Source organism: Chionomys nivalis, chromosome 13 (genome assembly GCF_950005125.1).
Source record: "Chionomys nivalis chromosome 13, mChiNiv1.1, whole genome shotgun sequence".
NCBI classification, from domain to species: Eukaryota; Metazoa; Chordata; class Mammalia; order Rodentia; family Cricetidae; genus Chionomys; species Chionomys nivalis.
In genome coordinates this window covers 50,594,776-50,608,902 of record NC_080098.1, presented here as the reverse complement: position 1 = coordinate 50,608,902, position 14,127 = coordinate 50,594,776, and positions in this window count along the sequence as shown.

The following is a 14,127-nucleotide window of genomic DNA, read 5'->3' as shown; positions in this document are numbered from 1 at the left end:
GGTGGTCACATGACCCTTTCACAGGGATCATCAAAAACACAGTTGTAGGATCTTCTTTCTGTCTCCTGGCAGTTCGACCCACATGCTGATGTGCCCACATAAGAGTATCTACTTGATGACATCATCACACCATCCCCATCACATGCACCTGGAACAAATATGAGTGTATGTGACAAGATTGGTGCCCTAATGTACTAATGCGGACCAGTCACACAAGTTTTGCAAGCAGCTGCTGTGTTGAAAGCAGCAGTATTGGAGGTAAAATGACACCTTATGGATTATGACTACTGGGTAAATGTAAAATCATGTACTGTAAAATCATTAATTACTGCAAAAAGCAAGATGCTGATGGGTCTTTTTATATTCTGCTGTGGTTGATCTGAATCCTGCCCCCTTGAGATAGTAACAAAAACGTAAAAAACAAAAATCATAAACAACAGAAACACCATAGCAAATGGTAAATCATAGGAAACTTTAATGAACTATGTTGACTGAACTATGCCATGTATCATATTTTGTATTATTAAAACTAGTTTTATATATTATTTTTATTATAAAACCATCCTATGACAACAGACTGTATAGAGAAGAACATTAAGAAAAGAAAATAAAGTGTAGATTTTTTTGCAGTATAGTTTTGCCCCAATAATTACATCAGAAATTGAAAAACAACAATCTGTTATTTGTTATGGTTTTACCAACTGAACCTATGAAGTCAAACAAGCTAAACCGCCATTCTGATAGCAAGCGTCCAAGCTTTACTGGCAAGGATACCAACTATTTTAGAAGCAAAGCTGATGGACTAAGAAAGCCAGACTTGACACTAGTGGCAAATAAAATGTAGCAACTATTGAAGCTTAATATTTGGAGGCACTCAGAATCATTAGAGCTAAGAAACCTTGCACCGTTGCTGGGGATTTGCTGTTACCAATGGCCAAAGACATTGTTACAGTTATGATGCTAGGTACTTTGTTGTGCAATTCTTATCTAATGACTCTATCCATAGAAGAATGGATGGCATGTCTGCTGATGTTCTTGATCAGGCAATCCAGGAAATTAAATCTGCTCCACTTCTAATGTTTAGTATCCATCTTGATGAATCTACAGATGTTTCAAACTGTTCCCAACTCCTGGTTTACGTGAAGTACATTAATAATGGTGACTTTAAAGATGATTTTCTTTCTTTTTCTTTTTCTTTTTGAAAACCTCTTGAAACAACAACTAATCCATACAATGTATTTGACACAGTTGGTTCATTTCTGAAAGAGCACAAGAGCTCTTGGGAAAAGGTTTGTGGTGTTTGCCCAGATGGCGCTCTAGCTATGCTAGGGTGTCCGTCTGGATTTCAACGTTTGGTACTGAATGAGTCACCAAATGTCATCAGAACCACTGCTCTAGTACCATAAGTCCACATAAACTGTTAAGGTATAGGTACAGCAGGATGACAGTCACGTCACACTGAATTCTCAGTCCTCCTCCAAAGGTCCTTTATAGAAGACTCAGGTATGGAAGGTCAGAAGTAATGAAGTTATGATGTACCCCATGACCTAAGAAAAATGCTTTTAGGGTCAAAAGAAGGTATTGCTTCATGGACAGTGTCCAAGGCCAGATGTGGAATGTGTGTGTGTCCTTCTTTCTTTGTGTTTCATGACCAGGACCTCAAAGCCTGGATCTAAATTATAGTCAGTAGATCCTGCTCCTAAATCTCTGCCACCTGGCTTCCATGAGTCTGCAACCTTCTCTCGCAGACTAGGTCATGAACAGCATGCCTACCTTTCTCTGGGCCCAACAACAAGCCACAGGTTTTTATCTAATTCAATCAATGTTTCTTCCATCATATAATACCCTTTAGATACTGTTTAATTCATTTTTTATATCTTCTACCTCACCCTTTGCAGTGAAGGTAGAGGGATAGCAGAATAGCTTCTAACTCTGAATTTGCAGTGAAGCAGCCCTCCCTCCCCCACCAAGGATTCTTTTCCTGTGCCATATGATGGCAGAAGGTCTCCAAAGATATCTCCACCGTAAGTTCCAATGACCGTGATCTCACCTTTTCCTGTTCTTGCAAGTAGGTTGAAAATAAAGCAACTGGCTTGGTTTTCTATGGAGACCACTTGGTTTCTTTTTTTCAAAATTGGACAAGGCCCAGCTGATTCCACTTCTGCACAAACTATTTAGACCAATCGGCCATAGTCTAAACTTTTTGGTCCAAGTTTCATTTTCATTTTGAGGTGAGAGAAAACACAGTAAGAACAAATCCGCATGGCTGGAGATGCAGACCACTGCAGAGCACTTACCTAATGTATACGAGGTCCTGGATTCTTTCCCTGTCACTGAGACAAAGAGCATCATTTCAAGAACAAAGCTTCCTCAAGCTTCATAATTTCTCAGATACGGGATGTAAAACTTCTCACACATTGAAGATGTGGGCTGAAGAGAGAGACTCTTTCCATTCAGTTATCAAACAATATAACATAGATTCAGGGTTCCAAAAATACACAAAACAGAGCCAGTTAACTAGCTAGTGACTAATCAAATCAACTGGATGCGCATCTTAAATCAGTTTCAAGGTACAAGGGAAGAGAATATTCTTGAGTTTTTGTTCCCTTTTCACTTGTGGTTTACAACAAAATGCACACCTCCCTCTGTGGTTTACAATGAAATTTGCACTTCCTTTCACAGTCCAGACCAGGGCAAGAGGAGTGTTACTGTCAGGATGAGCTGTGGCCCAATGTAGGGCCCAAGCATTGAGTGGTGAGAGAATCAGGGCCTGTAGTTAGAGATGGGAGGTTGGAACTTACTTTAAGTCTCAAAAAAGATTTCAAGGATGGCTAATTATCTAAGTGTTTGCTGTACAAGCACAAGGACTCAATTTTTATCCCAAGTAATAAAAAGCTGGACTGGTGGCACAGACTTATAATCTGGTGCTAAGGAGAAAGTGACAGGTAATAATTCCCTGGGGCTTTTTGGCAGGATAATTTAGCCAAATATGGAGGCTGGGATTCTAGTGAAAGACCCTATCAATGTTGCTGTTGTTGAGGAGGAGGAAGATGAGGATGTTCCCAAGAGGGAACACTTGAAGATGTCCATTGACCTTCACATGAATAGGCATTCCCCACCACCATACATACATACATACATACATATATACATATATATGTACGTACCTATACAAGGACAAAATTAGACTGGAGATTATCTCACAGTCCCAGAGTCAGATGTATTGAAAAGATGAACAACTAGGAATGATAATGCACGTCTATGATGTCAGTTACTTGGTAGGCTAAAGCAGGTCCTTACTTGAGTCCAGCCAGGGCAACAGTCTCAAAATCATATAGCACAGAAAATACTTTCACTGTAAAATTAAGAATGCTCCATGGCAAGTGGAAGAGCTGGCCCCAAGATCACAAAAGCAGGAGAGCTGTCCCTGCCCCTCATCACCTACAGCACTCTGGCGAATGATCCCTATGCCCACGTCCAGGAAACACATTAAAGCTGCCCATGAAGGTGTAGGTGTGGGAGATATGACCCTGGGGACATGAAAGAAGGAGAACTGGTCCCACCCCTTGCTCATCAATGCAAAGGGTGAACTTGCCCAGAGCAGTGTAGGAGAGCTCACCCTGGAGGTGAGGACAAGGGAGAGCTGATGGGATGACCAACGTTGCAACTACCCAGGTCCAGAACCAGGGTGATGGAGGAAGGTCATTGGTTAAATAATAAAGAAACTGCTTGGCCCTCATAGGTTAGAACATAGGTGGGTGGAGTAAACAGAACAGAATGCTGGGAGGAAGAGGAAGTGAGCAGATGCAGGGCAGCTCCTCTCAGAGGCAGACGCGATGAAGCAAGCCACCAGGTCAGACATGCTGAATCTTTCCCGATAAGACTAGTGCTACACAGATTATTACAGATGGGTTGATCGGGATATGAGAATTAGCCAGTAAGGGCTAGAGCTAATGGGCCAAGCAGTGTTTAAATGAATACAATTTGTGTGTTGTTATTTCGGGGCATAAGCTAGTCAGGCGACCGGGAGCTGGGTGGCAGGAACGCAGCCCACAGCTCCCACTACACCAGGGTTATGTGTTGACCCATCCCAACATCCATTTCATCTGTGATTTGCTGGAGCACATAAAGGGACCAGTCCTGCAGACATACTGGGATCCAGCCTCAGCTTGGGTTCAAGTCCTAAGGAGGGGATGAGGCGTCAGTGCAAGAAAAACTTGTGACCACCAAGTGAATCGCACTCAAGTAGCTCCAAATAGCTTGAATTGTCTTTATGTGTACTTAAAGTTTTATTTTAACCATGGCTACAGTTCTGAGTGCCTTGCCCTGAGGAAACCTGTTGGACAGGTAGTCATATTCTGATCTTAGACTAGGTTGCACAGCTCCCAACACAGACCTGAAGCTGCAGAATTTCCACAATACAGAGAAACAGCAGGATACCCAAGAGGAGTTCCTGTGGGAGTCCAGCATTGAGAGTACAACAGAAACCAGAGGCCTCGAACCAGACCAATGACTCTTTGCAATGAGCACTTGCAAGTAAAGATATATGGAGATAAATGGATAAAAGTGTTTATTAAATGACTCACTGTGTCATACAGCTTCCATAATGAGACTGATTTTTCTTTCCCCTTTTTTTCTTTTTTCCTTCTTTTTTTCCCTTAAATTTTATTTTATTGCAGGGGAGGTTGCAATGGCAGAGGGTGGGTACAGAGAGATGGGGAAATGAATAGGATGGAGATGCATGATATGAAAGACACAAAGAAGAAATTTAAAAAGTAAAAAATAGAGAATGCCCCATAAAAAACACTTCATAGCAATGTTTTATAAATCTTATCTTTGGAGATAGCACAATGTTAAGTAATGAATATAAAATTTTAAAACTATGCCACATGGTTGGCATTTATTAAGTCAGCTCATTTTAAAATAATGGCCTTAGGATCTGGAGAGATGGCTCAGTGGGTAAGAGTGCTTGCTTCACAAACAACTGTAAGCAGTCTCTTTGGCTCTCCGTGGGATGCACGTTCCGAAGATGGCATATAGTTCAACCTAAGATTGGTGTTTCTAGCCCTCTGAGAATCTACATGGGCCCAAGTGAGAAGCTGATGGGTTTGACAGAAGTAGCCCTGTGTTTATGCACATATCCTAGGTATTACCCTCATGAGTCACAGACCACACGTGCTATCTACAGCAAAGGTAATAAGAGGCTAATGGCATATAACTCAGCTGTATGCATTTTAAAGCCCACTGAAAGGTGTAATGAATTAAGCCTTGAAGGCTTTCTATAGGCTTTCTCTTGATTTTTCTTAGGTCTCTGGATAAAGATCTTCAACTCAGATGTCCAACCCCTCTAACTATGTCTCAATCATATTGCCAACAGAAAGAAAATAGGTGAAGAGATTTGGGGAAATAGAGCAATCTGTGTGTTTGGAAACTTTTGGAGAATGTCCTTTCCCATTAGGATTGAGCTAATGTGGTTGGTTGGTCTATGCATCTTCTCTTGGATCCCATCTATCTTAGGTACATGCTTCTAATTGGCATTATGGCTTCTATAGTTTAGAACTTAAATAGTGTCCCAAAGCTCATGGATTGAAAGTTAGAGCCTGAGCCAAATACTTGGAGAGGTAGTAGAAAATTTAAGAGGTGGAGCCTAGTTGGAAAGAGGAAGCCATTAGAGGTGTGCCCCTGAAAGATACATTAGCACCTGTCTCCACTCCTCCCTCCTCTTCTCTGTTTTATTTTCCCCTCCTCCTCTCCTTCCTGGATTTCATTAAGTGAGCAATTTTCTCTGCCATGTTTTTCTTGATATGTGTACTTTGTCACAGGCCCAAAGACAACAGGGCTGAGCAACCACAGACTGAAAACAGGAGACCAAAGAGCCTTCTTGTAAGTTGTTTTGCTATAACAACAAAGAATTCTCTCTCTCTCTCTCTCTCTCTCTCTCTCTCTCTCTCTCTTTCACACACACACACACACACACACACACACACACAGATTGGTACTGAGAAATTGAGTCATTAAAGCAGCTAGACCGTATGAGGCATTTCAGAAGCCCTTGGAATGGGCATGCAATAGGAGTTTAGAGGTGTTTAGAGAAATCAGATAGAGAAAGTTCAGGATTTTATAATCAGAGATAAATGGAAATTCTAATGGGAGCTCAGAAGATCAGAATACTGATGCAGAATGTGGAAAGTCAAGGTTGTTCTTTTGCTTTATATAAAAAAAATGAAGATTCTGTTAGGAATTAGATCATATGTCATTCACATGGTATCCTGACAAAGAACTTGTCTACCTATTGTACAAGCCATGAACCTTTGTGTGAGATTACGTTCAAAGGTGGTGTGTACTATTTGTTTTGGGGGAAGACCTTTCATGCACGATAGCTACCAGACAATATTGCTGGCTTCTGTGGACAAGATTTAGAGCGAGAACTAGGAAAGCATAATGGAAGGATTTTTCTTAACTTGCTGCTTTATCAGAAAAGGTGGTGTAGTTGTTGTTAAGGTAATTCACATCACTAAAAAATCTGGTAGGGACTGGGGAGATGGCTCAGTGGCTGGAGCATTCACTCTACAAGCGTGAGGACCTGAGATCAAATCCCCAGCATCTGGGTAATACTTAGACACCGAGTGTGCATCTGTAACCTCTGCCCTGGTGTAGTGGGAAGACAACAGATCCCCAGAACTCACTTACTAGCCAGTAAATACTAAGAGATCCTGTCTCAAAAACCAAATGGAGAGCAACAGAGGAGGACACCAAATGTTGACCTCTGCAGCTAGGCTCTCCCCGATCCCATCCAGCTGCCATTCAAACTACTATCTACACCCCGCCCCCAAACCCACCTACTCTCCTGCAATCTCCATGGAAATCTGAAAGACAGCTTGGTCCAATACTGAGGGGCCTTAAGAGGTGAGTGAACAGTCACACGGCAGGACACCCCACTCTCTAGGACCTCCCCAGTGGGACAAAACTTGGGGGCTCTTATCCAATTTCCACAGCTTCTCTAGCCAGCCAGCAGGGACTTTCCAGCAGCTAGGCTCCCTGAAACCCAAACCCATCCACTGAACCCCCCAAACTACTAACCACATCCCGCCTAAGAACTGAGAGCTGGCTATAATACTGAGGGGACCAAGAGCGTGCTACTACATTGAGAGGATTAAGAGAGAGGACCAAGAGAGCAGCTGTATAGAGACCTCAGAGGCTTTCTGAGACAGACATTGACAGTACAAAACAGACCAAGGAAAACTCCCAAATATCAGACAGTCATAGCAAGGATTGGACCAAGACTCAAAGACACTGCCTGCCTCATTTGAAGGAAGAGATGGGTAGGCACCAATGCAAGAATTCCTCCAACAACCTAAAAAAGAAACATGGTAACCCCAGAACCCAACGGTCACACATCAGGAAGACTTGATCATCCTAAACCAGAAGAAGTAGAAGAAAACGACTTTAAACATAACTTTATGAAAATGATGGAGACCGTTAAAGAGGAAGTGAAAAACTCCCTTAAAGAAATGGAAGAGAAGACAAACAAAAAAAAAAAGGAAGAAATTAATAAATCCATCAAAGAAACCCAAGAAAACCAAGAAAAAAACAAACAGATGAAGCAAACAGTTTAAGACTTAAAGACTGAAATAGAGGTAATAAAGAAAACACAAATCAAGGGATTTCTGGATATGGAAAATCTGGGTAAACAAATAGAAACTACAGAGACAAGTATAACCAACAAAATACAAGAGACAGAAGAAAGAATCTCAGGTGCTGAAGATACTATAGAGGAAATAGACCCGTTGGTCAATGCTGAGGGACCTAAGAGGTGAGTGAACACCCACATGGAGTGACACCCCACTTTCTAGGACCTCCCCAGTAGGACAAAACCCTGGGCCCCTCCCCCAACTCCCTTGGCTTTTCTAGCCAACTTTTTTCTTTACGGTTCATTTCCTCGTGTTTTAGCCATTCCAGCACTTAGAGAACACCACAGCCACGGTGTGCGTTGGCCTTACTCCCACTACTACTGGCTGGCTTCGTACATGTGAGAGGGTGATGGGGTTGTGTAGGCTTTTACTGAGATTTCAAAAGAAAGCTTTGGAGGCCAGTGTGTTAAAGGATCAGTGCCACTTCAAGAAACCAGTCAAACATGGAAGAGCGACGCTGGCGTTCCATACTCCTCCAACTCCCTGGTGCCTCCGCTGCCTACCAAAGCTGTGGACAAAGAGTAGATTCAGCCTCAGAGAGCAAGAGCAGGTGAACTGCGGCCAGCCAGGCCACAGGAATGTGGCTGCTCAGGCCTGTTAGTGCTTGTGTTGTCCAACACATACTCTGGATGCCAGACAGAGCTAAAGGATTTAACCTTTGCCGTGCTGGGTTTTGTGCTCGTTCTAGTCTGAGTTCTCCTTACTGTTTCCCAACCCCTCTTTTTTTGGAAAGGAGTGTGCACTTGTCGCTGTACATTGGACGCATGTGCAATGTTCTTCGTGCTTTCCCACAGCTTCAACACTAAGTGTGTCTTGGGTCTCAAAGGAGACTATGTACTTAGACATTTCCACTGTGTTGGAACTGTGGGGGATTCTTAGTGATAGATTGAACTCATTTTGCGTCGTATGGGGGACATCAGCACTCAGGGACCAGGGATAGATTACCATTTAGTATTTTAAATGTTTTCCCCCAATTTTCTATGCTGAAGTTTGCCTGAAGACAGCGATGTTGGAAGGCAGCGGGACCTTTAGGAGGCAGGGCTTTGCAGGGAGAAGGAGCGAATGAGGTATGTCTGTGAGAGAGGAAGGTCTGCCATCCAGACCGTTCCATTCTGCATCTTCTCCTCTGGTCTCCACAGCATGAGAAGTGTTGCACACTAAGCACCCACAGCCATGACGTTCTGTCTCGTGACAGCACCCAAGGAAAATGAATGAGTAACCACAGACTGAACTTCTGAGGTCACGAGCCCAAATAAGCCTTCCTCTTTTGAGTTGCTATTGCAATCACTTTGTCCCGGTGCTAGAAGTGTGACAGATACAGAAACAGCCCTCCCCCCACCCCCAGGGTGTGCATGCTGTATGTAGTTCACTGTTGAAGCGAGGGCTGGGGGCGGGGGGGGGGGGAGCAGGGAGTGTTCTGCTTGAATTGGTAACCATTTCCGGTTTCCTTGAAAGGCAGAGGATGCTCATACAGAAGTTGACAAAGAACAGAAGTTGGGCCTTTGGTCCACCTTCACAAAGTACAACAGAATGTTTCTTATAAGAAGAAATTGCAGGGCTGGAGAGATGGCTCTGAGGTTAAGCACACTGGCTGCTGTCTCAGGCTTTCTTTTGGGCCACCCAACTAGCTCCCAAATCAAGACACAGAGACTTCTTATTAGTTAGGGATGCCCAACCTTATCTTAGCTCTTATTTTAATACGTGTCTCTCTATCTATGTTTTGTCTTAGGACTTTTTACCTTTATTTCTGTATGTCTGATTTTCCTGCTTCTTGTGGTCTGCTGTCTGGCAGAAACATGGCTTATGACCACGATGGCTCCCTCTTTATTCCTCCTTCTCCTTCTTCCTCTCTCTCCCTCCCCTAGATTTCGCCTGTGATTTATTCTCTCTGCCCATCAGCCCAGCCTATTCCTTTCCTACCTAGCCACTGGCCATTCAACTTTTTATTAGACCAATCAGGTGCCTTAGGCAGGCAAGATAAAACAAATGCAACAAATCTTTGCATAATTAAACAAATGCAGCACAAACAATGTAACTCACCTTCACATAGTTAAAGTAATATTCTTCAGCATAAACAAATGTAGCACATGTTTTCCTGGTTAAATAATATTCCACAACAGGCTGCTCTTCTAGAGGACCTAAGTTCAATTTCCAATATCTACATTTTGCCTCAAAACCATGTGTAACTCCAATACCAGGAAATCAAATGCATTCTTCTGGCCTTCTTAGACCAGGCACACATATGGGACACATGCCACATGTCAGCAATATACACCAAAGCAAAACATAATTAATTTTCTTAAAAGAAGACATTGCAACAGTAAAGATTATTTTCTGTAGAGCTGATATCTCTTTATGGTTTGGGTTTGCATTCCCAAACCGTTATTGATTTTGAAATTTTTTTATAATTTGTCTATTGTAATTTCTTATTTTTCATTTTTATTGTATTGAAAATAATTCTTTTTCATAAAATATATTCTCATTATGATTTCCCTTCCTTCAACTTCTCCCAGAGCTTCCCCACATCCCCTCCTATCTAAATCCATACCCTTTGTTTCTCTTTCTCATTAGAAAAGAAATAAGCACTTAAAAGGCAATAATAAAATAAAAAATAAAATAAAACAACAAAAAAAAACTGGAATGGGACAAAACAAACAGACCAAAGAAAATGCACAAGAAACACAGACTCAGAGACACACACATTCACACACACACAGAGAAATCCTATAAAAGCACAAAACTGGAAATCATAATATATGTACCTAAAATGAGGTTAAAAAAACTGAAACTAAAAATGCCCATACAAAGCACTATGAAACAAAGAACCTCCAAAAATGCCATTGAGCTTCTTTGGTGTTTCCCCTTCTACTGCTTGACATGAGTCCTACCCGTAAAAGTAGTCATATCCCTACTGAGACTCTGCTGAAGAAAAATCATTTTTCCTTTTCAAGTAGTTACCAGTTGGAGATGGTTCCTAGTACATGAATGTTATGTGATATTTTGATTGCATTCTGACACTCCCGAGACTGCCAATAAAATTCGTTTTGAGTCAGAGGGCGGAGCTCGCTACTAGCTGACCAAAATTAACCATAGATGTTTTGGAGAACTGAGGACAGAGAGGCACAGGAAGTAGTAGGACAGAACTTGGTGTCTCAACCGTTTTGGATCAAAAAATGAGAGAGAGAGAGAGAGAGAGAGAGAGAGAGAGAGAGAGAGAGAGATCAAATACATTTTGTCTGTTTGTTTTGTCCCTTTCTCCTTTGAGAGAGAAAGAGGGAGGGATTGAGGGAGGGAGGGAGGGAGGGAGGGAGGGAGGGAGGGAGGGAGAGAGGGATGGAGGGAAGGAGAGAGGGAGGGAGGAAGGGAAGGAGGAAGGGAGGGGGGTTACTGGTTGTTTCTCTGCTACTTCTCTGATCATTCAGGTTCTTACCCTGATGTTTGACTCATGAGTTTTTTATTGATAAAGAATATTAGATAAACACTTCATATGGGCAGGTGCTTGTGTCCTTGTTCCCCTCCCAGCACTGGGACCCCATCTGGTCCAGACCCTCTCAGGCCCTGGGCTTGCCTCCACATACTCTGTTAGTTTATATGCGCATCAGTCCTGCTGTGTTTACAAGGCCTCGTTTCCTCAGTGTCCTTCATCCTATCGGACTCATACAATCTCCCTCCTCTTCTGCAGAGTTCCCTGAACCCTGAGGGCAAGAATTTGATGAAGACATCCAATTAGGACTGAGTGTTCCATGGTCTCTTACTTTCTGCATATTGTCCACATATGGGTCTCTGCATTTGTTCCCATCTTCTTAAGGAAGAAACTTCTCTGAAGATGGCTGACCAAGACACTAATCTATGAATATAGCAGAATGGCATTAAGAGTCATTTTACAATAGCGTTCCTTAAGCAGAACAGTAGTATTTGGTTTTCCTTGGTCCCAGGCCTATGAAAGCTTAGGTACTGTATGGGTAGTACTGGGTATGGACATTGAGCAGATTTGGGTATGAGTTCCACATCATGGAATGGGACTTAAATCCATTCAGATATTGGTTGGTTACTCCCATAAGCTTTGTGCCACTATTACATTAGCTCATCTTGAAAGAATCTCACCATTGTAGATCGAGGGGTATGTATCTGGGTTGGTGTTTACTTTTCTTCTTTGATAGTGTACAGAGTACCATCCAGTACGATGGACACTAGTCAATATGGGTGAAGGCTCTAGGCAGGTACCAGTTCAACTTTTCTTTGTTCAATGAATTGTGTAGGTATTATCTTCAGCAATAGAAACTTACCATCACTTTGTAGATAGCAGTCAGTAGTCTTAGCAGTACTCTGGGTTGTTTGGGGGTTTCCATGAGGTCCTATTGCCAACAACTCAATTAGATGTAACACATTCCCAGAACTGGAGGTGGCTTCATTTAAAAATGAGAGATGTTCAGTTGGGGCTCCATCTTTCCCTTACTTGGAAATTCCACCTAGCTCTCCTTCATATATGTGTATATATTTTGGGACACTATATTAGGTTTCCATACAACGCCTCAAATTTTCCTTAGTTTTATCTGACCCTCTCCATACTCCCTACTTCACCCCCATGCCCATTGGGTCCTCTTATTTCAACCACCATCCCTGCCCCACCCATCTATAATTATCTCTCCTATTTCCCTTCCCTAGGGAATTCCAGACTCAAGTGATTAAGTGCTTCTTAGATGTTCATGTTTCTTCTTTTAAGAATGCTCTGTTTAGATCTGTTCTCGGTTTTCAATTGAGTCATTTGTTTTCTCAATGTCCAAGTGTGTTTAGTTCTACTATATTTTCAATGTTATCCCTTTACCAAATATGTACTTGATAAAAAAAATTCCCATTCTGTAGCCTGCCACTTTGTCTGGATGACAGGGTCCTTTGTCACATAGAAGCTTTTCCATTTTATGAGCTTCATTTATTAATTGTTGATCTAAGTGCCTGTGCTAATGGTGTTTTGTTCAGCAAGTCTTTTCCTGTGCCAATGAATTCAAGGCTATTCCCCATCTTCTATTCTATCAGACTCAGTGTATCTGGCCTTCTACTGAGGTCTTTGATCTACTTGGAGTTGAGTTTTACACAGGATGATAAGTTTGGATCTATTTGCTTTCTTTAATCTTTAGCTATCCAGTTTGACCAGCACCATTGTTGAAGATGCTGTTTTTTTTCCATTGTGTATTATGACTTCTTTGTCAAAAAGTAGGTGTCCATAGATTTATGTCTGGGTCTTCAATTTGATTCTGTTTGTCAATGTGTCTATTTTTATGCTGACATCATACTGTTTTTATTATTATAGCTCTGTATTATTATAGCCATTTAAGATTGGGGAAAATGCTGCCTCCAGTAATGCTTTTATTATTCAGGATTGATTTAGTTATGCTGGGTTTTCTGTGTTTCCATGTGAACCTGAAATTTGTCCTTTCCATTTCCGTGAAGAATTGTGTTGGAGTTTTGAATGGGATTACATTGAATACGTAGATTGCTTTGCTATGATAGCTATTTTTAATACTAATTCTGCAGACCCATAAACATGGGAGAACTTTCCATCTTTGGGTATCTTTTTCAGTTTTTTTCTTCAATGTCTTAAAGTTTTTATGATACAAGTCTTTCACTTGCTTGGTTAGTTTCCCCAAGATATTTTTTGAGGCTATTGTGAAAGATATTGTTTCCTTAATTTTTTTCTCAGTACATTCCTTATTTGTATATAGGAAAACTATTGGGTTTTTTGAGTTACTGAGTTTTGTATCCTGATAGTTTGTTGAAAGTGTTTATCAGATGTAAGGGTTTTCTGGTGGAAATTTGAAGGTCACTTTAGTATGCTATCATATCACCTGTAAATAAACATACTTTGACTTCTTTCCTTCCAACTTGTATCTGCTTAGTCCTCTTCAGTTGTCTTGGATGCAGATAAAACCTGTTTTCATGTCCATCTACTTGTCTGTGTCTTTATGTGGGGGAATTGAGACCCCAATATTGGGATATTGGGAGCTATCAATTAGCAGTGTTTATTGATCCCTGTTATTTTTGTTGTTGTTGTTATGATAGTGGTGGTATGGGTTTCCCCCTCTTTTAATTTTCTGATCTGGAATTATTTATTGTGTTTCTTGAGTATGGTTAACCTCTTCAGGCTGAAGTTTTTCTTCTAGAGCTTTCTGTAGGTCTGTATTTGTTGATAGATACTGTTTAAATTTGGTTGTATTATGAAATGTTTTTCTTTCTCCATTTATTGTGATTGAATGTTTTACTGGATATAGTTGTCTGGGCTGGCATCTGGGGTCTCTTAGAGTTTGCAGAGCACCCATCCAGTCTCTAATGACTTTTGAAGTCTCCATTGAGAAGTCAGGTATTATTCTAATAGTTCTGCATTTATATACTTTATCTTTTTTGTCTTACAGCTTTTTTATAATCTTTCTTTGTTCTATAC